Source organism: Suricata suricatta, chromosome 1 (genome assembly GCF_006229205.1).
Source record: "Suricata suricatta isolate VVHF042 chromosome 1, meerkat_22Aug2017_6uvM2_HiC, whole genome shotgun sequence".
In the NCBI taxonomy this organism is placed as follows: domain Eukaryota; kingdom Metazoa; phylum Chordata; class Mammalia; order Carnivora; family Herpestidae; genus Suricata; species Suricata suricatta.
The window spans coordinates 120226789-120254099 of record NC_043700.1 but is presented as its reverse complement, the minus strand read 5'-3'; the positions used below and the strand labels follow the sequence as shown (position 1 = coordinate 120254099).

The following is a 27311-nucleotide window of genomic DNA, read 5'->3' as shown; positions in this document are numbered from 1 at the left end:
TTGACCAAGTACGTGTAGATTTCCATTATAACTTAGATTTTCTTCTTTTTTTTAATTCATGTTCTTTATCGTCTTAGTGATAACCAGAAGGTACCACCTATGGAGAGGGCTTATCTCCAATGCCTTTGAAAAAAGTATAATTCTACCATGAAGTACCTTCTATGGGTTTGAGTGATCAAAAGGGAAATCTACTGAGATGGATTTCGTAGAGAGCAGTGGGCTTAAGAATCACAAGTCGTAGGATAAACCATCCTGTCTTGTCACAAAAGTGCTATGAAGATAAATCAATGTAACTTCTATTTCCAAAAAATGTATGCTTTTATCAGGGTTTGTGTGAATATACTGATTAATATCTTAGCCATAAAATTTACAAAGTAACATTTTCATATAAATATCGTAACAGTTTTCATTCTCTGATAAAGATGAGATCAAGCAACTGAATTTATTGAGCCACAATAACCATTGTTTCTTTTGTTTAAGTTCATCAAATGAAATGGGATTTAACATAATACAGTGTAAGACCAACACTCACTGAGGAATTTTAAAGTAATGATATACTGTAGCACTATTATTTTTCGAGATGATCAGTGTATCATGCCTTTATTTTTATTATAAGAGGTTTTCTTAATCTTTTTCTCTTTATATAAATCAGGGAAACAATGATTGTTATGCATTAACTATGGCCAAATAGCTTCCTATTGTTTCAGTTTTCTGTCACCATTGGATAATCTGCATAATTTTTAATATATCTAAAGCTTTTCCTTCAAATATTATACCCTTTCTTGTCTTTACAGACTATTTTAATCTAAGATGATCATTATGAAAATGTATTCTTTCAATGTGCCTTTATACTATGATATCATTAGGCATTACTGAGATATACATGTATTCTTCTACACTCAATGACCTTTGAGTTCTAATTATCTGATTTTCATATTGCTTTTCTTTGCTGTCAGTTTGCTCTCAATTTTATAATTGCTATTGTCACCTCACCTTTTAGTCTTCCCTTTTTATGAAATGCTATTTCAAGTCAAACTTATTTAAGCAAATATTAATTGAGGGTATACCATGTATTAGTCACTGTGCTAAGTGCTGAGGTTTCAAAGATAAATAAAACATGATCTCAGCCTTTAAAGAACTAGCAGGCAAAAAAAAGTAGAGATATAAAAAAGTAATTACAATTCTCTGTGCTAATTGTGATGAATAAGATTTTATTCTATGGACAGTGTGTTTTGGTTTTTTTCTGGCTTTGTCACCTTGGTGTGGCTCAAGGCAGGATGAAGGGGTCAGCACAGTAGACTAAGAAAGAATTCAGACCACAGTTGTTTGTAATGCATCTCACATTAAGAAAAATATATGCTATAAAATGCAAACACATTTGTAAAAATATTTGTCTAAAATAAGAAGAAATTATTCTTAGTAAGACCAAGGACACTCTCCTAGTATATGAGCTTTGCACATTTACTTGTAACATCTGTTTTGAACAGTTAACATCTTATTTTGCTAGTTTTCTTTTTCTGTAACAGATATAAAATGGTTTAAGTGCTTAATGAATTACATTCCAGTGAGTGAAGTGTTAATGCATTTACTATGAGAATTTATGTTGTAGCAACATAATTTATGTTATATTACATTTTATTGTGGTACATCATGTTTTATCATTACTACCTTTGTATTGTCTGCTTGTATTTTCTAATGAAAAAATTTCAAACATAGTATTAGATATGCAGAGAACCTCTGAGTTGATGTGGAATCATATTTCTAAATAGGCTTCCTGTATGAGATAGTTTGTGTTTATGATGGAATTTTATAATCAGGCATGTAAAATATGTCCCTGAGCATTAATTAGTCAACCTACCAAAAATTTCTGTAGTAAACACATTTATTGTCTTTTCATATTTAAAATAACATTCTTACCACAATGCATAGTTTGGTAAACATTGGCTATTTAGTATCATCATCATTACAATTAAAAACAATATGCCACCAGACTTATTTTGGAACCCTATTGAAATTCCTACACATCTGGAAAAAAATTTTAATGATACACATGAAATTAATTATACTGATATCAGTAAAGTTAAAAAAATAGTCAAACTTTCTTTAATATAGTTAGTCTTTAGCTGCCTGAATTTCAGTTTAACCTCAAGGTTAGATTTCTATCTACTTGGCCTATTCCTTTCCATAATATTCACATAATATATCCCACCAAGTACATATATTACTGCATGTGATGCTTTTCAAGGGAATGGGTGGAGAAGGCACACATTTGTTTCTCCAGGGAGTGTAAATACTTTGAAGTCATTCTTTCTCAAAATTGTTATATTTGTGCTCCACATTTCTTCCACTGGGCTCCCACTCTTCCTGAACCACCTCTGTTATACATGCACACAAGAAAATCATACAATAAAATTTGAAAATGATTTAGGACTAGAAGTTTTTCAAAGTATCAGTTAGTAATTGGCTATTTTGACTGTTTTCAAATCCCAATGATAAACCTTGAAACCCCTAATTTCTAGAAGTATAACTTTTTGATGAACTCAAGGCAAAATGTGATCATAGTCATTAGAGCCTTATAGAGTTTTTATAGATAAATTAATGAAGTTTGCCAAAAATAATGATTTTTCACATTCGCAACAATTATCTTAAGTCATTCTTCCCTTGAGCTGTTACAGTTTTGAAACAATTATTTTTCAAAGTCAATGATGCTATCTATGGTTTTGTACTTCTCAGCATTGATATCTGCTTATGTCAGGAGACCATTTCTGGGAACCCTGAAATTCAAGGTGATCCTAAGCTGAATTTAAGGAAACTAACATCCTATAATGAATTCATGTCTTTTAGCTTAAAACTGTTTCCTGTACAATAACAGAGGCCCAAAAGGGAACAGCAAAAGTTATATGGCTTCTAACATTTTGATAAAGAGAGTAGCAACTATCAGTAGTGGCCAAATCATCACCAAACTCTATTTTGTCCTTCACAAAAAATCCTGGACCATAAAACAGTTTATCAAATGATTTATCAAAACAAAACTTTGAATGTCCAGAAATTGACTTATCTGCTTGTGTAATAAGTGGGCTACATTGATACTTCCATATAATATTCAGAAGAGTTCTAGGTTACCTCAGTGTCTGCCACACTGCCACACAGTAGAAGCAAGGGAAGTCTGGTTGTATTTGTCAGGATTCTCCAGAGAAACAGAACTACTTGTGTATGTATGTATATGAATGTGAATATATACTTATATATGGATGTGTGTGTACACACAGATATATATGGAATGTGTATATACTTATACATGAATGTGTGTGTGTGTGTGAGAGAGAGAGAGAGAGAGAGAGAGAGAGAGAGAGCACACACGCGAAAGAGAGAGTGTGAAGAATTAGCTCCTGCAGTTATGGAGACTGAGAAGCTCCAGTATCTGCCATTGTGAGCTGGAGATCTAGGAAAGCCAGTGGTATAATTCAGTTCAAGTCCAAAAGCCTGAGTACTAGGGGACACAATGATGTAAATTCCAGTCCTGAGGCAGGTAAAGATGAGATGAGATGAAATGCCCCAAGTCAAGCAATGAAGCAGGAAACAACGCAAATTCTTTACCTCAGTCTTTTTGTTCTATTCAAACCTTCAGTGGATCAGATGATGCCTACACACAATGGGCAGAGCAGTAAACTTTACTGAGTTCATGGATTCAAATACGAATCTCACCCAGAAACATACTCAGATACACTCAGAAATAATGTTTAATTTAGGCTTTCTGCAGCCAGTCAAGCTGACACTTAGCCACTACAGAAGGCTACTCCGAATTCTAGGCAATTCATCCCCATGTTTCAACTAAAACAAGTCTATTTGTATTTATTGTAGATATACTCATTTTCTGAATAGGTTTCATTTCTATTTTTTTATGTTTATTCATTTTTGAGAGACAGAGCGTGAGCAGGGGAGAGGCAGAGAGAGAGAGACAGAATCTGAAGCAGGCTCCAGGCTCCAAGCTGTCAGCACAGAGCCCAACGTGGGGCTCAAAGTTACAAACCACAAGATCATGACCTGAACTGAAGTAGGACCCAACTCAGACACCCAGGTGCCTCCATTTTTAAAAGAATCTACTACGAATGTCATTTGAAAATCACCAAGTCCATCCAATGGCACCATGTTTAAAACAAACAATATGAAAAACTTAGTCATGAATCAGAATCTTTCAGGCAGATCAGACTTTGATGAAGGCAACTGCCTGTGTATTTACTTTATAATCAAACATTCCATAAGAGTATATAAGAGTTTATGATTACTAAAACCTGATTGGAGCCACTAAGATAGGAATAGAAGGCAGTTATTTTGGTTTTCTTTCTGGGTTTGTTTGTTGTTGTTGTTTTATTTTTGTAATGTTTATTTACTTTTTGAGAGAGAGAGAGAGAGGGTGACAGAATCCAAAGCAGGCTCCAGATTCTGAGTTATCATCACAGAACTCGAACTCACGAACCCTGAGATCATGACCTGTACTGAAGTCGAACACTTAATGCAGGCACCCCTATTTATTTTTGAGAGAGAGAGAGAGTGCACATACACAGGAGATTGGGCAGAGAGAGAGAGAGAGAGAGAGAGAGAGAGAGAATCTTAAGCAGGCTCCCTGCCCAGCACAGAGACTGACATGGGCTCAAATCTCATATATGGTGAGATCATGACCTGAGCTTAAATCAAGAATCAGCTGCCTAACCGACTGAGCCACCCAGGTGCTCATTTCTGGTTTTGCTATAGAAACTCACAGGGAAGGAATCGAAGTATCTAAGGCAAATACAATCCAAATTTGAAACTACACTTCTGAGTAATTCAACAGGGAAGATGCTGAGACTTTGGCAAGGGGGCATAATAGACATGGGTTCAGAGTGCCCTGCTCTGTGTTGCTGAGGCAGCGCAAAAACCACTGTGAGTAGAGCATGGTTCTAAAACCCTGTATGTTAAAGAGAATGGTTTAGGTCCAAACTTCAGAGCCAGAAAATTTGGTGTGCATGAAAGGATTTTCTCTTAATCATGCCAGCCTAAGAAAATTAATGTGTTATCCAAAAGCCTTACCCCCCCCCACCCTCCCCCGCCATGTTAAACATTCAGAAGTCTTAGGACATGATCTCCACATTGATGGTATGGTATTGAAACCATTGCAAACTTGACCAGCATCTGCCTGGGACAGTACAATGGGAAGAATCCTACACTAAGAATACCTGGGTGTGAGTTCTATCACTTCTTTAACTGGTTTTGGGGACTTGATACATCATTTACTCTCTAAGACTCAATTTCCCTATCTGTAAAATTATAGTAGTAATTTCTTTCTATCTCACAGAGATGTTTGCCAAAGTTCAATGAGATTAGGAACATGAACGCTAAATGTGAATAGAAAACACTATGTACATTAGCTCTTAATAAGATGTATCAAAGCGGTACCATCCTTAAACATAAGCAAGAAAGACCCCCTGCACTGAGCTCTGCTCTTCCAAGTCCCCCTTCTGGCCTTATTTGTGCTACTTCCCTTCCCACCCATTGGGGAATTTGCAGAGTCAGTGGGTCATGTACACCATAAACAAGTGCACTCCTATACAATACTCCAAGGTCCCAGGCCCTGTAATTCTCTACCCATAAATGGTCTCAATCCCATTTTCTGGGCCTGAACTTACCCCCAAATCATTCTCCAAGGGGAAACCATACATCACTGGTGCAACTCTCTAGGTCCAAGGGTAACCAGGGGCAAGCTGTCTGTGGGGTATGGATGGAGTGTGGATACGCACGCAAGGCCCTTGAGGTGCAGGAAAGAGCTGGAAGTGGAAAGGGAAGAGGGTCTCACAGCTGCGATTGAAGAATGTATTTTATTTTAACATTTGATAGCTTGACTTATATTTTCAAACATTTAGAAATGCAATATGCCAGCCTTTGGCCTCGGGCTACCCAAATATTAACCGTTTCACAGTTGCCATCACGAATCATTCTGTGGATTTACAATTTATTCCCACAAATATCTTTTCTAATTTTAGGACTAATTATTGTTGTTAAATATTTTATCCTGGAGAGGAAAATATGCTACTGTGGACTGAAATCTTTTTTGAGTTCCTTCCTCTGAGCAAAATCCCAACCATTTCTCCATTATTATGCCGCCCACAGTGCTCCTGCATACACTGCAGCTGCCTAACCAAGTTGAAGGTTTTCTGTGTTTCAGACCAGGACAGTGTTGCCTGATAGGCGCACTCCTCTTCGCACATCACCTTGAAAAATAAAAAGTTATCATCTCTTTTTCTCTTTGGTCGCCAAAACTTAAACCCTTTACAAAATATTCCATGTTGAATGTAAAAGGATGATAAGGTGATTATATAGTTTAAGCTCCATACTTGAAATTGTCTCTGTATGGAATCTCTGTAATGATTTTGTATAATATCCACAAAAATATAGAATACGATTTATCAGCAGAAGAACTAGTCAAAATTACGTTCAGCTTTGATGGCACATATGAAGAGACTGGAGTGCACCTGCACCCTGGCGGCGTGGCAAATAACAACATCCACCAACCTATATTCATCATACGGATTACTAACCTGAGGCACTAAACAGAGCAGGATGTCTGTTCATCAGCTTCTTTCATTAAAGTTGAGATTATTATTTTTATGCTTCAGTACTCGTTACATCAGGAAGCCCTTTATATACGCCAAGCCCCCGAAGAAAGTGGAAAGTCTACTATAAATATTTTATGTTAGGAAAAAAACATTTTAGTTATCTCTTTCTTGGATTATGTCAAAACCTTAAATACCTTCCCATCTCGATGCAGAAACACCAATTACTACCATATCCTGCATTTGCACAGAGCCTGTTCTTCCAGATCATGCTTTCACATCTCTTTTCTCCCGTCTTGCATCCCGATAGCCCCTATGTTAAGTAACTTAAAAGAAACATTTCACAATTACCTTAATGTTTTCACTAACCACCTCCTATTTTCTTTTATCCATTATTCCTTGACAACTGAGCCATCCCAAATAATTTTAAGATATAAACAGATCTTTTCTTGGCCAAACCCGGAAGCTGTCCTTTAAGTAAAGTCAGCCCATAAGTGACTCAAGCCCGCAGACATTCGATTAAAAATAGCTATGGATATTCTAATCCTTTGCTAAGCAATAGTCCCCAGGGGTTGCAAACTCAAATGCCTTGGAGGGGTAGCAGTTAAAATTTAAGAAGGACACCATAAAATCCCAGGCTCTTCTGAGGCTCTTTCTGTATAACCGAACTCCACATTTGCCTTGTTAGATTGCTTTTTAAAGTCTGTAAGAAATACACACCCCGCAGAGCACCAACTAGTAACCCCATACCCTCCAACTGTCCTTGTTCCTGCCTTTCTCCTATACCTTCTTCAACGCTGCCTTTTTTATAACTCATGGCTTTTGACTTTATTTTTCATTTTGGACCTCAGGATTGCTCCTTTGACCCATGGAGTATTTGACTTCCACAGTCTTGACACTTCAGCTCTATCTTTTAAATAGAGTTTGCAAGTGCCCTCTAGCTATGTTCCCGCTTTTGCTGCTGGGTGTTACCCTCTAAAGTATCAAAATTAATTATATCTGTCTTAGCTATAGGCCCCCACAGAGTTTCTGCCTATGCTCTCGTCCCTGTCCACCACCCATACTTGTGAGAGAGAGGTCATCACAACCCTAATTAAAATCTATCACTAATTTAAGTATTCAACTGAATTTTCAATTAATTATATTTGACTATCAGGCTGTTTGAATGATGTATCTTAGTGGATAGCGGTGAGTTACAATGGTGTACAGTCTCCAAGATTGGTTCTTTTTCTTTAAAAAATTCATGGACACAGAATTTGCTCTATTTCAGACTTTAAACCCTGCGTCTATAATCAGTGATCAGTCTGATGTGTAAGAACTCATTAACATTTCAGTCCTTGTTTTGAGTTGAATTTAAGCCCTCCCATCATGGATTATAAACAGAGTGATCACATTTGACCTTTCGGGGTATAAAAGTGAATTTTTCTCAGATTCCTCTAAATATTATATGACACTATAGGTCATTTCACTGTTATCTTTTCTTACATAGGAAATTGAGTTCACTTAAAGAAAAAAGTACAAATGATACCACAATAATCTTTAGAGAAAGATTATTATCCCACCAGGGATCTAAAAACTGAATTCATAATTTTTAAAAAATATTCAGTTATCCACTAAGTATATCTCTTACATGATTAGAGCTTCTTTATGCTGAAAGTTTCCCTAAGAATGTTGAAGATAGATAGGTGGATACAGGGGTAGGCACATAGATTTATCTCAATTTATCAGTATGTTTACTGTATCACATGAGACTTTCTATTACACTATCATGACTGATAACAAGGGGTCTTATATATATAAAATATAAGTGATAAAGTCAAAGTGATTTTTTACTAATTTTTAACCCTTTTAAACATTTCAAATAACATGGACTTATTGCATGTTTTGTGTGTGTGTGTGTTTTCCTCATACATATCAAAATCAACAAATTGCTTAGAGAAGGAAATGAAGTCTGGAGCAATTTGGAAAAGACTTTGACTCAAATAACTAAAGTTAATTATATCACACTATCTAATAGTCTTCTAACAGACAGCCTGTCACCTGACAATCAGTTAAAGCATAATAATTTGTAGATAACAGTTATTAAGACTGTCTTATACTATAATAGGGCCTTTCAGTAAGTCTTTTAATAAGAAAAGGTATCTGGCTTTTGAAGTTACATTGATAGGTGAGATTTATTGAGCACTTACTATGTATTAGATACTCTTGTAAATGCTTCTTATGTAGGAATTTAATTTCCACAATCATTCTCTGAAATAAGCACTATTAATGGTACTTTACCCCAGAGGTGGCTCACTGGGTCCACAGCTCATACAACCACTTTTGCTTTCACTTTCCTTTTCACAGTTAGGAGAGAAAAGAGGGTAGCAGGGTGAGGGACCTATGTCTCTAACCTCCGATCAAGCATTACTTACTAAGCTTTCCTAAGTATTGTACGCTTGTTTGTGTATTTCCTATTATTTTTTCAAGGTTAAATTGCAAAGTAAAAACAGTATTGTACAAGCAATAATAATGGCTTCTACTTTCCACTCCAAAGCATCTCCTAACCAGAGGTTGGAACATTTTGCACGGATCACTGAAACAATAGCTTCCTTCAACTGAATACTGCTAATGTTTATTAGCACTTAATAGCCAAAAACAGGACAGTATTTTGAAATTCAAGAGTAATTTGAAGGAAGCAGAATGTGAATACACCACTGAAGAGTTACCATATTTCAAAATAAATTGTTCAGCACCTTGCACAATTACAATTTATCAGTATTGATTGCTACTAATGCTATAGCAATTGGATAGACCAATGGAATTTTCACTCTTATGCATGAAAATGGTTCTTGAAAATCTGTGACTTTGGACAAATCAATTAACTCTCTATGTTCACTATCCACCTAATGCTGAGAAATGTGTCGAGTAAATTAGTATATGTAAAGGTATACAATTCTTAAGCATGTGCTAAAATGGAAATGTGAAAACGTTAAATTCAAGTATCAAATAACAACAACAAAAATAAAGCCCTATCCTTGGTAGAACTTACATTTCAGTGAGGAGAGGAAAGAAATCAATTTTGAACAGCACAAACAAGTAAATTATATAGAACATTAGAAAACATAAAGTGCTGTTAAAAAGAGAAGTAAAACATAGGGATTTAGGGAGTAGGGAGGGTAGTTTGCAATTTTCAAAATGGTAATCAGGGAAGGTCTTCTTGGTAAGATGGCACGTGAATGAAGACTTGAAGGAAATGTGGGGGTGTGCTCTGCACATAGCTGGGGGAAGCCTCGAGGACTCACCCCGTGAGGTGGGAGTATACCAGTATGCCCAAGAAGTAGCAAAGAGGCCAGTGGAGCTGGAGGGAAGAAGGCAAGGAGGGAGAAAAGGAGAAGATAAGGTCAGAAAGGCAATCATGGGCCAGAGAACGGGGGGCTTTGTAGGCCACTGGAAGGACATTGACTTTTATTCTGAATGAAATGGGGAGCCAGTGCAGGGTTTTTCTCCCATGTCTATAAACCACAGTGTAGCTCTCTAAACTTGATGGAGTAGTAGTTCATCTTGATGGTAGAACAGCAAGAAGGGTTGTGTTGAGTTTCCTTTACCCAAACGTGTATCTGCAGCCTTATCTCTGTACTGCCAGCTCCAGTGACACTGTACTATCGTCTGTTCCTCTAAACACACCCTGCTGTCTTTGATGTGTCCGTATCTAGACTCATCAGGTCCATATGCCTGGACTGCTCTCCCTCAACAATGCCTTGTACATCCAGAAGTTTTCTTCTACTTTTTCCTATATGTCCCCACTGCTACTTGATATTTAATGGAATTAATTGATAATTCTATATTCCTGGCATTTTATATGTTACCTCATTGAATCTTCATAATAACCTTGAAAGGTGGATTATTTTATCCTAATTTTGCAACACAGTTTAATACACTGACTCAGCGATTCAATATCTTGATACCTTGTAGAGAAGAGGTAGAATGCTTTGTTCTACAATAATGGGAAAGGCAATGTGTTAATCTATTAGGGCTGCCATACAGAGCACCACACACTGGGTGGTTTAAGCAACAGAAATTTATTTTCTTATGGTTTTGGAGGTTAATATTTCAAGATCAAAGTGTTGGTAGGGTTGGTTTCTTCGAATGCCTCTATCCTTGGCTTGTAGATGACTAACTTCTCCCTGTCTTCACATGACTTTGTACATGACTGTCTTCTTATAAGGGTACCAGTCATATTGGGTTAGGGCCCATCCTAAAGACTTCATTTTAACTTCATTACATCTTTAAAGTTCCTACTTCTAAATACAGTCACATGCTATGGTATTGGGAGTTGGGACTTCAGCGTATGAATTTGCTATAGAGTTTGGTCACTTATTCTTGCTGTGAGTCCATGACTTAGTGATTTAGCCTCAAGTTTTTCATCTGTATGATGGATAGAATAATGTTACTGTAGTGAGGAAGTATGACTATTCCATTCTTTATTCTTTCATTCAACAAATGCTTATTGGATGACTACTGTCTTCCATCTGTTGAGTTAGATATCCATAGATACAAATATCAATACCTCCCTTAAGGAGCCTCTGGGAAAGAATCCAGTTGTACCACAATAACTGTCATATAATAAGCACTTAATAGTGTAGGGATAAATGCATGGTAATAAATAAATACCTAATTGTTTCAAATCTACCCTGAACTTGAGAAAAGGTTTAGTGATTCTTCACCAAGCCATAAACTGACCATGAGAAGAGGAGTCTAACCCATTATGGGGTGCCTGGGTGGCTCAGTCAGTAAAGCGTCTGACTTTGGCTCAGGTCATGATCTTGCGGTTTGAGTTCAAGCCCCACATCGGGCTCTGTGCTGACAGTTAGCTCAGAGCCCGGAGCCTGTCTTTGGATTCTGTGTCTCCTTCTCTCTTTGACCCTCCCCTACTCACACCGTCTCTCTCTTTCTCAAAAAAAAAAATAAATAAAAACATTTAAAAAATTTTTAAAGGAGTCTAACTCATTAGTTTAGCATTTCTTCCTTGTCTCCTACAAAAGAAACTCAAAATGAGGTTGCCTCATATAGATGTAATCTTAAAAGCAGAACACAAGGATTTCTTTTAAAAGATTACAATTCAGAATCTCTGATTCTGGATAAGGAAATAAAAGCAATTGTTTCTTGACTGTCTAGACAAAATATGAACTCTTCCTCTCCTTTTTCTAAGTTAGCATATTTAAAAATCTAACTAAACATTGCATTTTGCCATGCAAACTCAAAACAAATGAAAAAATCAGGAAGATAAAAATAGTTACCCAATAACCTCAAAAATAACTGATAATACTTGAATTTATTTCATTCTGAATGTGTATGTATGTTTTTGTGTATCTAACTGTATTTTTCACATTTAATTTTATATCTTGCTCTTCTTTAGTATATAGAATAATCATATTTTATGTTATAATTCTTTGCAGACACTTTGAAGCCAGTGTAACAATTCTTTCAGTGACTATCCCAAGATTTATGTAAGCATTCCTCCTGTGCTTTTATAAAAATCATTGGTTACATGAAACGGTCCCATTTATGTTATGGGTATGAATGTATATAACAGACATTCTTAAAATGAATCCTTCAAGGCTAATGAAAAACAAATGGCTTGATATGGTCACTTCTGAAGAAGGGTGGAAATGAAGGGGCTTTTGAGAAGAAGCCTATCACTGTGATGTATACTGCATTATTTGAGGAGAATACATTCTTTCTGGAGTTTAGAGTATCTTAAAATAAAATAACAACACTGCAGTTATCACATTTGTGTATGAAACTCTTCCTAAATTTCAAACTATTATCTCAGCATAAATTCCCAGAAATGTACTACTAAATCGGAAGGTCTGCACATTTTCAAGCCTTCTGATAAAAACTGGCAAATTGCTTTCCTAATGAGCTGTCATGAGAACGTTCTTGAGGAAAATAGTAAACAATTGAACCAGAAAAAAATTCTCATCATAAATTTAAATGAGCTTGACTCATCAAAGTTCAATTCTAAATACATGCCCTTAACTCTTTCCAGTCTTTTCTCTCACTGGGAAAGTTAAATTAGATAATCATCCCAATAGAATGTACTAAGTATATATGTAATAACCCTTTATTTAAAAAATATCACATGTATGCTTATTAGAGCTTTTTACAGAAATATGTGCTTAACCTGATTGGTTTTTAATAAACAGGTAAAATTATTTTTCCAATTATGAAAGACTTGTCTAATAACTTTTAATATCAAGTTATTTAGTTAGTTCAATGTGAAATACAAATGGGTATAATCTTTAATTTGTCCCCATATATCTGGTTTCAAAGTAGCTTTAACTGCTTTTTTAAAAATTTCTAAAAATAAAATAAATAAAATAAAAGCTCTAAAATGTGACTTAATGATGATCTTTAAATGTCAACAAATTGATTAGGACAACTTTTATTCAGAGCATGAAATAACTAAATGTTTCTTTTCCTGTTTTCTCAAAAGACAATTACCAGAAAACTCAAAGCATTTTATGGATGTGCTAATTTTGTTTTAATGTGGTTAACAGATCTGGGTACAGAAGTTTTAAAAAAACAGAAACAGAAAAACAGAAATAGTCAAAATGTGTATTTATAGTTCATCATATGTGAAATATTAAACCAAGGCAGGTAGCAAGGTATAGTGAAAAGTAGGATTTGACTACAGACAGACGTGAGTTCAAATCTGAGCTTTGTAACCCAAAACAAGTTATTTAATTTTGCTAAGTTTTGGTATTTTTCTTTGCAGCAACAGATTCTCTGCTGTATTCTATGCTTTTTCTCAAGCCCAGCTATTAGTCTTATGACTGTTATTCTAAATTCTTCTACAGATATATTGTTTATGTCTGTTTTGAGCAAGTCTCTGGCCGTCATTTCTTCCTGGAATTTCTTTTAAAGAGAATTCTTCCATTTTGTCATCTGGGCTAGGTTTCCGTCTTCTACTTGTTTTAACAGCTCGTTACGTGTCCTGCACTTGCAAGTACTCCTATAGCAAAAAGGGGTCACACACTGTCCAGGGCCTGGCCCTTCAGGAAGTGTTTTCGGAGTGTGTTGCATGCACTCCGTTGTTGCATTTTGGCTGCTCTATCCTCCTGGTCCATCTTCTACAAAGCGCCTCCTTGTTTGTAGTGGTGGAATGTTTGGACCTTCCACCGCGTGGGCTTTGATTTGTTTGTTGACGTAACCCTGCAAAAAGGAAAGGGTAGGGGACTTGATCCCATACAAAGAGAAAAATGAAAGGGAAGAAAAGAAGACAAAAGCAGAGAGTCAAGAAAACTATTAGGCTTAAACTAGATGAGAAGGAAAATAAAGAAGAAGAAGATATAGAAAAGATGTAAAAAGAATAGAGTAAAATTGCCTGTTTAAACAAATAAAACATATAGAGAGAATATATATGATATAAATATATATAGAGAGAGAATATATAGAATATATATAGTAAGAATTATATATATAATAAAAATTGACCAAAAACAACTAGAAAACTAAAAGCCTGATTCCAAAAGAAAAACAAAGGATGGTAGGAAAAAAAAAAAGAAAAGAAAAGAAAAGAAAGAGAAGAGAAGAACAACCAGACAAAGTGACAGGCAAACTGACAGACAGTACCACAAAACAGCTGACTGTTGGCGCCTGGGGTCCGGGCGGGGCTGGTCTGGAGGAGAGGCCATCAGGTTGGCTCAGTGTCAGTCTTCCAGCAGCAGATCAGCCCTTACCGGGTGGGGTTTGGTGTACGCCGACCCCACCATCACTGGGGGGTGCTGTTCCGGTCACTGCTGTCCTGCCCCACCGTGTAGGTGAGGGGAGAAAAATGCGACACCCCAATCTCTCTTCCCCAGACCAGGCAGCTCTCAGAGAAGCACGGGTGGTGGGCTTGTCCCACTCTACAGTCTCGTGCCTTCTAGGAGCTTGGCTGGGATTCACATCCCCATGTCTTAAAGGGCCTTGCACCTTGCAGACCCTGTTCTGGGATAGCAGCACTCAGCCTTGCATATAAAAGGCCTTTGGCTGGCACCCGCAGGGAATTTTTCTTTGGGGAGGCAATGAATCCTCTTCCCATAGTACTCCGGGAAGGGGACTGTTCTCTCCCCTGAGATGGCTATAGCTCCAGGGGGAGGATGGGGGTTGGCTCCTCCTCCAGCACCCCACCCCCCCACCACCCCACCCCACCACACGCATGCACACACGGAGACCCCAGTCCAGAGGAAGTCGCAAACTTTTGAAATCTCCAAGTTTCAGCTCCTAAGACTATTTGCAAAATAGAAACTATCATCGCCATATTTTCTTCCCCTGGTTCCCCAGTCCGTGGTCCAGAGATGTATTCCTTAACACGAAGCCCTCTGTCATCTTTCTCCCTTTTGTTACTACACAGAAGGGGTTCCCTCCCCGCCGTGCCTACGCCATTTTGTCTCCTTCAATTCACATCCACACACCTGGAGCCCACCAAGCTGTCTCCCTCCACCCGTGGAGACCCTTCTAACACTGCACAGATGGATTTCCTGGGTGTTCCAAATGTTCTGACCTCAATAGAGCAGTGTTTGAGGGATGAGGGCAAACCCAGTTCCCCCTAATCCTGGCCATCTTAACTCTTCTCCCCTACGTTTTGGTATTTTCATCTATTAAATAAGTAAGGAAAATAATTGCAGTGATTTTTTTAGCATTGTAATATAAAGATCCTTAATAAGTAGTAGTTATTATTGTTCTGTTGATTCAAAAAAGTATGCTGTCTAATATTTTTAAAATGGAAAATAAATCATAATATCTGTTTCCTGAACTTGATGCCTATGATTACACACTAGAAATTTTTTATTTTAATTTTCATATAAGGATGTATATAAATAAAATATATAATGTATATTATTATTATATCTTCTCTAATATAAGATATATACTAGATAATATAGATCCCAAAATATTAAAATGAGAATGTATATGTGTGCATATATACACATGTTGGGATATATCTTATGTAATTTTATATATTCAAATATAAAGACTTTTATTAACATGTAAATTGTGTATGGGTGTGTATAACAGCCCTGATGTGGGGGTTTCCTCTCAGATGGGGCCACTAAATGTGTGGCGGCCCAACTGGGTGGAGCCCAATGGCTCAGGTGGGGGGGAATCACCCAAAGGAGAACAAAGGAGGTAGAAGTTTATTGAATACACCACAAGAGGGTGGCAGGCAGGACAGGACAAGGCTGAAACTGAAAGCAATGGTGAGGCGCTATAGTTAAAGGGGGGAAATGAGGAGGTATTGGAACATATGGAATTTTCCTTTTTGTTACCTATGTCCAGGTGTAAATAACCCTTGGTCAGCAAGGGCTTATGGATATTTTGAGGTTAATCACCTAATGAGCCTCTTTGTATTCATCCAAGGTTCAGGGTCACTGTGGGCCCTTTTATCTTATTCAAGTTTCCATTGTTCAAATTGATTGCCTAAAAGTGGCCTCTCCCCTGACTACATTCTTTCACTCAACAAATATTTATTGAATACTTACTATTTGTCCAAGATTGTTCCAGCAGCTGTGAATATAGAAATGAAAAAAGAGGCAAAAAATCTTACCTTCACAAAACATACATTCAAATGAAGGAGAGAGGCAATAAGAAGACAAATAAGTAAAAAACACAGTATGTTAATAGGCGATAGGTGCTAAGAATAAAAACAGACCAAAAAATGAGACATCTAAAGGTAAGAGGTAGGTTGCAAATTTAAAATAGGGACCGGGGAAGAAAGTTTTACTGAGATGTTGTTTGAGTAATAATCCAAAGAAAGTGAGTGAGCAAGCCAGATGGGTAGCTAAGAACTTTCAAACGCAAAAGTACAGTAGTGAGAACATGCCTGGAAGAAGCCCTAAAACTCCCTCATGGAGATATTGTGAGAATTGAAAGTTTAGTACGTGTAACACATTGGCAAATGAATCTGCTGCTGTATCAGTACATTTTACTTATGATCCATAGTGCTTAGCATTAGTCATTTTATTTAATAATCATTAAATAATATTTTTGTGTTTGAAATTTTCAGTTTTTATTTAAGGATTTGGAATCACATATACTCAGTTTCGTGCCATTTAAGCCATTGTGTAAATAATGTCTAGTTTTAATCATATGAAATATAATGACATGTTCCATCTTTCCTGCTACATTTATTTTTTTTAAACATTTATTCATTTTTGAGAGACAGAGAAAGACAGAGCATGAGTGGGGGCTGGGAGGAGGAGCAGAGAGAGAGGGAGACACAGAATCTGAAGCAGCTCCAGGCTCTGAGCTGTCAGCACCAGAGTCCCGACTTGGAACTCAAACTCATGAACCGTGAGATCATGACCCGAGCCAAAGTCAGACATTTAACTGATTGAGCCATCAAGTCGCCCTCTGCTACATTTAAAGTTCTTGATCCCTCCTCTATGCAGCACAGCAATATCTTACACATGACAAGTGTTCATAGAGCTTTCTTCATTGAATGAAGGAGTGAACATGTTATTTTTCAGTAACTATTTACAGTTTTTGCAAATTGGCCTCATTCACTAAACCACATTTAACTCTGTTTTCTGATGCACATTATAATTTGAAATGCCCTCATTAACTCATTTATTAATCTTTACAATTGTCTGCAAGTGATCATTACTTAGTGTAACATAAATACAGTGAAAAGATGCTTTCCATTTAGGAAAAGTAGTTATAAGTTAGACAGCTCAGCTACAATTACTAGTTAAATAAAGATCTGCAACATTAGGCTGTGCATTTCAACAAATCAATCCATCTGTCCCTGAATTTGACTATTTCTTTTGAATAGGCATGTAAAAGGTTTCAAAAGGTTAATTTTGCATTAACAAGAAATTCTTAAAATACAGACTTGGCGATGTGTAATGTTTTCATATTTTTATTATCTTCCAGGCACAAAGGAAAACTCATAAGGCCAAAATTAGTGTTGCATTTAAAAACTGCATAATTTACTGCACTATATAGATGAAGTAAACTGAACATTTGTTTGACATCTTTGACATCTGCTTCACCCAACTAGACCCTCTTAATGTGATGTTGGAATCCAAAAAAGACAGAGATAGATCTGTTTGACTCAAATGAAAATTGGTTGAAGAATTATGACGTGAAAACTAGCCCCTAAGGGTAGCTCTTCTGTAAAACTACCAAGCTGTTTTACTTTTATTTAAAGTGTTTGACATCAGAAAAATCTTCATGTTAGATAGCAAAAAGCTGAGAAACAGTCTAACTAATTTTGTACATGTTTAATAGTACTGCTCTGAGCACGGTTAATAGTAGTAGCATATGCTTTCTTCTGTGCCTAAAATTTCACACTAAAAAATGGAAATTCTGTAGCAAATTATTATTAATACTATATTGCTCTATGAAACAAAGATTTAGTTTTTTGCCACAGTTAAGGGATGGGTAATGTGCAAATATGGTGGCAAGACCAACCAACCATTTGAGACAGTACGGCCTGATAAAAATATTGTGAAATGACCCCCTACTATAGAGGATAACTTTTCCTTAAATATGTATGTTAGAAATAAGTATGTAGAAAACAGCCTTCAATCAGCCTTTAAGAGATCATCAATCCCGGGGGACCCAAGAAATATAAATAAAGACAGGAAATATGATTGGGAAAAAAAAAAGAGCAAAGGACTATGCAGATCAAGGCCAGAAATACCCTGAGAGATGTAGAAGCACTGAAAGAATTTAGTCAAAAGGAAGGAGAATTTTGGAGCAAGAAGGAAAAGAGTAAGACTGAAATTTGAATATCACAGAGAGAAGAAACAATTCACAACACACCTGATTTTGTGTTCACCAATCACTATACAACATCTCTCTTCTTCTTATTTAGCCCATTACCTTCCTCTTAATTGCACTTGGTTTTCTGTGATACTGCTCTCCCTCCCATACACTATTGTGTGCTCATCCCCATTTAAACCTGCCTGGTTCTCTGGCCACATACCAACTTCCTCATTTGTCTCTTCCCCAGAGCCCATGGGAGCCTCTACTTTGTTATTATCATTCTTTTATTATCATTACTCTTTCACTTCAATGGGCCTTCCATCTCCTCATCCCGATTAAAAGCTTACTTCCTACATATGACACCTCTTCCTCTGAAGCTCTCCTACATGTAGTTCTAATCCTCTACAAATCTTCCACTCACTTATCTCCATGGCTTTAATAAATTTTGAAATCCATGATCTTAAAATACAAATACCTAGTTTTACTGTTTCTTCCCAGTCCTAATCACCTTCCAGACATTCCTCCATATTCTAAAGTTGATGGTTATATTACTGAATCAACATTTTTCTTTCTCCTTATCCATTTTTTTGTATCACATTCACGTGCTAACCATCAGACAATCTTCAGAGTAACTTCATCACTTTGTATCTGGTGACCTTCCTTTCCATTTTGTCCCAGGTACTCACACATACCTACCTGATAGTATCATGACTCTGTAATTATCTAGAGATGCTCACCTTCAAGATCTCCAGACCCAAATATTTGTGTCAAAGAAATGTCAAAACTGGTGATTGACATTGGAAGGGCATTGGAAATTGGAAATACACTGGTGCATTTTTTCCTAGATGAAGCACCTAGCCTCCACTTTGTGCATTTTTTAAAAATTCATCCAGAATTTACCTAATATTCACTTTGTGTGAGATTGGAATGTACTAACACAATCCAAATAGGGTCAAAAAAGATGCAAGAAGATAAATTTATGTTGAGAAGTATAGAACTAAGAAGGCAGAATGCTTATGTCTTGTTGTCAATGCATGTTTTCTTCTGTACAAGTCAAATAATTACTGCGAGTACTAGAGGAATCAGAAGAGGGAAATGAACAACAGTGACTCCCACAATGGAATTAGGATAGTTTGTTATACCCATCTCCAGCCATGTTCTATGGACAAGGTAATGTTGTTTTAGATTATGCTGAAAATCGTTAATATGATATCACTCTTTGGTTCTTTTTCTCTATTATGTATGTTAGTTCTTCAGGAGACAGTTACAAGGGAAAGGATTAAACCAGTTGAATAGGAGACAGCCAGAGAGCAGTGGACAAAGGCAGAAGCACCCATGTCACCACTTCTTAGATGTATGTTCTTTCCAAGTTACTTAACCTCTTCAAGACACTAACCTTCTCTTCAAATGTAAGAAGGTATTAATGCCATCTTCCTCTTATTGGTTATGTGGCCATTTAACGATTCAATGTATTTGAAAATGCTCTGTAATTGCAAAGCTTTATGAAATGGTTATATACATATTTGTTTTAACACATTCCAAGCCAGAAAACGTACTGAGATTTCTCAGTAAGACAAACACTCTAATTTCACAAAGAATATACTTATATAACATTCTGAAGGTAGGCTTCTTATATAAATCATCCACAACCATTTTGTACTAACGCTGACCAAATTCTAATGCCAAAGGTTCTACCCATGGAGCCTCACTTATTTAAGATCTATACACTAACCACCCTGCTCACTCATCTACATCACCCAGCCTTTACCTCAGCTAGAGCTCGTCTTTGCCCTCTTCCAACCTTGAATCTCAATTTAGTTCCTTTACTTAGCTTGGCTTTTCTTTCAAACTATCATTCCACTTCTGCGTCAGCTGTCATCATACCCTCACCTCCCAATTCAGTTTCTTTCACTCTCAATAACCAACTTCATCACTTCTAACACCTCTAAAACTTCTCTCTGCAAAACTAAAAGCTACTTCCTAATTGTCTCACTCAATACTCTCTTCCTTGTACTCATGCTATTTGACATTGCCGTAGGATGTGCTTTCTTCTATTTTCCATTTCAACTTCCTGTAGTTTTCTCAATCCTTGAATAAAACTGAACTGACATTCACATAGAAGAATGAACAAGACTAAAAATCTTTGAAATTATCTTAAAATGTTAGTGAAAGCTTTCAAATAATTGCCAAATTCCAAATCCATGTTCTATGTCAAATTTGAAACTAAGAGTGCAATTCTCTTCCATATCCCCTGTTAAAATCCTCAATATCTCCCAAAGTCCTCCTCAAATGTCAGTGTCATCCATAAAGTTTTTAATAACTCCTCTTCCATGATCCCAAATTTTTACTTTTATTGCAACATATATCATACCCAGAATTGGAGCATTTTAATTGTGTATAAAACTGCCTTGACAAGTTTATAAAGAAATCATGCAAACAAAATGCTTTCCACACTATAAATATTCAAGAATGGATTTTTAAAGAAAGCACTAATGTCAGAATGCATTAACCTGCTGTGCCTTAGTCTTTCTTAACATCCTGTTATGCAAGAAACATAATAGTTCTTGTAAGTAAATGAAGATATGAATCTTAAGACTGTGCAGTGGTTATACAAATATTAAGCAACTCAACTCTGGTTCTTTTAGGAACCCAGGTTTATGAACTTTGGAGATGAAGATTTTAATCTGACCATTTCAATGAAAGCAAGTACAAGTGCTTCTAGTATTTTTTATGAGTTCATGACTGAATTAGAATAAATAATTATTGCTGTAACCAGTGAGTTTTATTTTCTGGAAAGTTGACTAGCTTGTTGGCCATTAAGTCTTAAAATCCTTTATGCATGATGGTTGAAGAAAATACGTTGATAGGCTCATCATTCTGATTCTCGTGAACAAGAAACTGAGAGTTTATGGGTTTCACATCATGTTTAAGAACTCAGGTTATAATCTAGTACCAAAAGACATATGTAGCAAATGACTGTTACATTCACTTGAGACTTCAGGAATCTGAATTCATTTTTCACCTAAGTGCTTTCATTGGAAGTCAAGGTGGATTTCTCCAATGCCAGAAGTCAATTACTATCCTTATTGGAATTTACTATCAAAGAGAAGATACACTGACAAATGCTGTAGAATATGAGTCAATTACTTCAAGAAAAAATAGCTTTCCTCTATTTTCCATTTCAACAATTGCTGTATTTGTTTATACTAGATCTATGCTTAATATAAAAGTTGAGAAAATCATTTTGGTCACCATACTTTCAAACTCTTACTTATGACTCTCTTGTATATATCCCAAGAAAAGCAATTAGTCAAATTTTTCAAGTTCACTTTTCAACTTTTTTCCATATGCTTTTATAAACTACCATATGAGTCATTGCTTGTCTCCTCCTTGCAAATGGTTATAGAAATCATTTTGAATTTCTAAATGTGTGTTTGTTTTATTCTACTGAAGTAGATATTTATACTCACAGCCCTTCAATATGTAGAATTAGTACATGTACCTAACAAGTATGTACAAGCTTAACGGACATAACATTTTTAACAGACCAACACAACAGCTTGTTTCTGCAGGATTTAATAAACCATACTTATCCACAGTGTCTGAGAAAATGGAAGAGACTGCCATATATTTATTATTTTTATACTAAGTACATAAAAATAAATATGTAGAAGTAAATATGAATTCTATTTCTACTCATAGGAGTGAAATATAAACTGAAATGATAACTAGAAGCAAAATTTCATTGAAAACAAAGGCCCTTTTGCTTTTAGGTTCTGAAACAGGTCTGTTAAGGAAGCAAAATTATGCTTAAAAACTAAATGATAGGCTAACATTGAAATGATAAATTATAGCAAATTTTGATCTCATTAAAAATAAGCTAACTTTCAGGTTTTTATTTTGAAGCTCTTGTTTAAAGTTTAATGAAGTTTTCTCTTTAACTTCAAAAGTGTCTATCAGCAGGTTATTTAAGGATCACATGTATACTATCCATTAATAGAGTCCATGTCATAAGTGATATATGACATGACCAGTCAACAGCAAATACTCTGGTAGCAAGCAAAGTTGGGTTCAAGCCCTACTTCTGTCACTCACTTGTGTAAGTTTAGGGAAGTTCCTAGATTCCCTGAGGCTTTGGTGGTGGTTATGAAAATTACATGAGAAGGGAGGTAAAGTGATAGGTAGAGTGACTCTCATGTAAATATTAGCTTATAAACTTGTCAACCCCTGTCACTATTAGCAACTTGTCAATATCCATTACTATTATCCTTTATTATTATTAATACAGCACCAATGCAGAAATACTATATTGTAAGAAATACTGCAATAAATACTTGAAAGTATTGCATGACATACTGTCATTGCAAGAAATATTTGAGAAATGAACTTAAAAAACAGTTATAAAGAGAATTAATTTTTTAAAAGTATATATAAGTTTAGGTCAAGAAAAAGACAGTTAAAACATTTGGAATTATTTCAATAGTTTGATTGAAATAAAGACAGTTTCACAGATACAATTTGGATATGTCAAAATTTTTATTCATAGTGTAACATTTTTATGGGTTAATTAAGGTATTTGCTACCTTCATAGAGGGAGATGTATACGTTCTCTTAAAGTTTCTTAAGAAGTGAAATTTTGAGAAGGAAACGGGGTGAGCATTTGCTGTTCAAGAACTGTGCCGGACACAGGTTCCCCAGGAGAGTTCCATAAGATAATACTGCCTATATTTTGCAAATGAAAACCTGAGGTTCAAAATGGCCGAGTTGCTTGCCCAAATGTCACATAGCTGGTCCTTTGAAGAAATCAGAATTAAAACCCAGGTTTTTCTAAGCCACACCTGTTGTTGTGCTGTGTTCAGCTGTGTGATAATATAACTCCAAAGGTGAAAACTCTGGGTGTGAGAAGTAAAGTCCTGGAATAATGAAGACATAAAGAAATGAAGAAGGCTTTTGTGTTTTATTCAAATAATATTTCCTTAAAAATTGGTTATAATTTATTATGTATAGTTCAAGACATTACATGATATTCAGACTTTCTTTTGGTATAGTACAAAACCTGGTAAGCCAGGGCTCCAGCATTATTAACATCCACGAGGAATACATCCTGAAGTGTGATGTATCTGCTCAGAACATAGCCCTCTAACCAACTCGCATTCAGTGACTTCCTAGATATAAGTCCTTATGTCATTGAATTGAATGTATCAGGCAGAAATGTATAATACAATGGAGATAAGAGATTTTCAGCAGCAAGTCTCTAGAAAATCAAAACTCAGGTATACTTTTTTTTTTAATTATCCAAAGACACTTTACAGTCCGTAGTCTTATAATTCCCTAGAGTCTCACTTTACTTTTGGATACCTGAACCCTCTAAGTGTCTGACATTATGTATGACTCTAATATTGAGTGGGATTATCCTGGGCTTTCCTAGATAAGCAAGTGGAGAGATATCTACACATAAATTATCATATTAATACATAGCTTCATGGCCATATGTAAGTAAACCTATCCTAACCCTGTAGGGATTTTTTTTGGTAATTTTTCACTAATATTCCCTTGGGCAACTTTAATTCCACTAAAAAGAATTCACTCTTGAATATTTCAATTAACCCAATTAATTATCATTTTTTTAAATCACCTTAGAGAACTTACGAATAAGAAAGATGGCTATTGTAATTTGTGAATGACACAGCTAGCCTGGCAAAGGGTAACTCACTCCAGACTTCATCATTCATTCTCCAGGCTACATCAACACTGTTTTTCCAAGGGCTTGATTATAGGTTAAAAAGAGATAATTCTAGGAAGAAAATATTTTTGAAGCAATTCCTCTTTTCTTTTTCTCACCCCATGTTCAATGCCCCTCGGGCCAATTTATCCAAGGGTTCAGCACATAATCTAAGGATATAAAATAGTCTTGCTGCTTAAGCAAATGAGGCATTAAGGCTGCTTTGTATTCCTGTGGGCGACCAGCATTATACTGACAGTTCCCAGAGCCTGCCGCCTGAGATGGGGGTAGGAAGGGCGGTTTGGAAGTGGATTGCGTGGGTGCAACATAATGAATCTGTTTCATCTTTGAATGACTCCATATGCTCTTGTAAAGCTACCAATTCTTTCTCTTGCTTTTTTTTCTTCTCCTTTTAATGCCAAGATGAATTGATCTTGGATTGCTGTTCCAAACGCTGACACCACTGAATATGAAGGTGTCATTGTAAAATGAACCATAGCAAATTCTTAATAAGCAAACTTCACAGAGAGTTATAGTTTTTGACATTTAGATATAGACTTATCCCCCAGAAAGGAAGCTTCCTTCACTGAATGCATGCTAAGAGGAATAAGAAATAAAAAGTAATTTGATTGGTATTAAATATATTTTATTCTTTGCTATATTGAGCAATTATATCACATGCCTTCTCTACTTCCATCTCCCAAGAAAATTGGAAAAGGAATGATCTGAGATCAAGAACTTTATTTCTGAAAGAGTATGAATGATCTTAGAGCTAAAGCTTACAGTGCTATCTGGAGGAGATTTAAGATCTGACTTCCATGGGAACTTCCTTGGAATCAGTTGTATCTGGAGGAAAAAATATTACAAAGCCTTTAAGAACACATACTAGCAAAATAGTAACTAAAATTCACCAAAGGAATCATTTCAATCCTTTTGTAAAAATAAGTTTATCCCAGGAACTCACTTTATAGATTAGAATGAGTAATGCTTAGGAAAGAACTTTATATTTTGTGACTTAATTTAAAAAAGAGACTATGGGAATTTGATCTATAATGATTATTATAATTGTTCTTATCTTGAACAGAGAAAAGATAAATTTTCTAAATTTATCATCTGTTAAATTCAAGATTATTAAAGTTTTTTTCTGAATAAAAACTCCTAGGTGGCCTTACTTTTAAAAATATATAAATTCTGCAAGTTTAAGACATTTTATTAATTTATATTCTACAAAAGCAACCTGCGTATTTAGAAGATGCACTAAGCAGGCTGGCATAAAATTTGGTCTTATATTTCTAGCTGTAAGAAACTTTCATATGGAACTCATTAACTTTATTCTTTATTAGGGTATTCCCAAAGAACAGTTATGATGTGCCACACCAATGCTTTATTAGACTTTTTATTATTAAACTCTTGTATCTGCAAATGATTACTGATAATTAAGCACTTCAGAAAGTTTCACCTCTAGATATGTCTTGCACAATGTAACTGAACTAATTTTATATAAACTGATTTCTTGTTAATAGATTCCACACAGCAAGGATGTGTGAATTTAAAGGAATCTTACATTCAGTCCTTCTTATAAATATGTCATTCCTTTCCATAGTAATTATTAATTTGTATACTTTTGTGTTTCCTCAAAATTGAATGAATTAGAATATCTAAATCTGATCATTAAGTAATCCATCATTAAATCCTGGCATCTTCCCAGGTCCAATCCATCATTAAATCCTACTGATGGTAACTCATATATATTTATCAGAGCTATCCAAAAGGTGGAGAGAACCGAGTAACAAATAACAAATACCCATATACACAGCAGTCTGCTTAAGAAATCAGACATTACAAATAAAAAGGCTTGAATGTATTCTTACAAGATTCCCTCTCCTTTCTCTCCCTAGAGGTAGTCTCCTTCCTGAATTTGGTGCTTTTCATTTCCATGCATGTTTATAAACTTGCACTATTTATTAATGTATTCATAAAAAATATCTTGTTTTTTTACAAATTGATATCAAACTGTATACACAGTTCTACAACTTGTGTATTCTTCTTAACATTATGTTTTTGAAATTTATCCATGTTGATATACAAGTAGATCTAGTCATTTGCATTAACTGTTGTGCAGTATTCCAATGTAGAAATGCATTAAAATGTGCTCCTAATTTGATTGATGGCCGCTTGCTTGTATTGCTTCCAACTTTTTGCCATTCCCATAATGCTGAAATGAACAGTGTTATACATATCTCCTTGGCCAAGTGCCCAAGAGTTTATCTGAAAGAATATACCTCAATTGGAAACACTGAGTTTATGGCAAGCACATCTTCAACATTATTGGCAAATAGCTGCCCAAAGTGTATCAATAGGTAGTGCCTCTAGCGATTTATGGAAGTAAATTACTCATTTATATTGTGTCCCACGTGGCAGACACTATTCTAGACACTGAGTATATAACAGTGAGCCAAATATATGAGACTTTCTGCCTAAGTGGAGCTTGCATTCAAATGTGGTAGAAAAGAAATAAATAAAATATATGGTACATCAGATGGGAATAGTGCTACCAATAAAAAATAAAGCAAGGAATGAGGACAGAAACTGCTAGGATGAGAAAAGCAATTTTAAAAAGAAAGATCATAAAAAACTGCATTGAGAAAGTGATATTTGAACTAACAACTAAAGGCGCTGAGGGGAAAGCCACACATACTCACTAGTACTTAGTAATATCGTACTTTTTAATTTGTATTAAAATAATAAGGAAGTGAAAAAATGTCTCCTTGAAAGTATTAGTTTGTTCTTTTTCTGAGATTGATTATATTTTCATGTTATTTTTCCATTTGGGTTTTCTATATTATGAATTGCTTGTTAACAGCCTATTTTTATACCAAGTTACTTCCTTATCTTCCTATGGAAAGAGTTCATATTGTAGAGATACCATTCCCTTGCTGTTTTAATGTATTGCAAATATTTCCCACAATTTTATGGTTTAACTTTTTGCTTTTTCATAGTATCTTTTCTTGCACAGAAATTCGAATTGTGTTGTCTTTTATTGAATGTATCAATATTTTCTTGTATAGTTTGTATTTGTTTTGCCTTATTTAAAAAACCCTTCCCTATCCTAAATATTTTTTCTAAATAAGACTATTAATTTTTGTTTCCATTAATCTTCTTAGAATGATCATCGATACATTGATCATTAATCTACTTAGGATCTATTTTTGTATGTGGTGTGAGATAGTGATCCACTTTTAAGTTTCTTCCATGTGGATAAT

At 35.5% G+C, this 27311-nt stretch overlaps 1 protein-coding gene across 1 annotated transcript in view; it reads left to right on the top strand.

The window, feature by feature from the left end:
* GRID2 (glutamate ionotropic receptor delta type subunit 2) overlaps positions 1–27311 on the top strand; it is a 1401829-nt gene that overhangs the window by 1322028 nt on the left and 52490 nt on the right. The window lies entirely within an intron of this gene.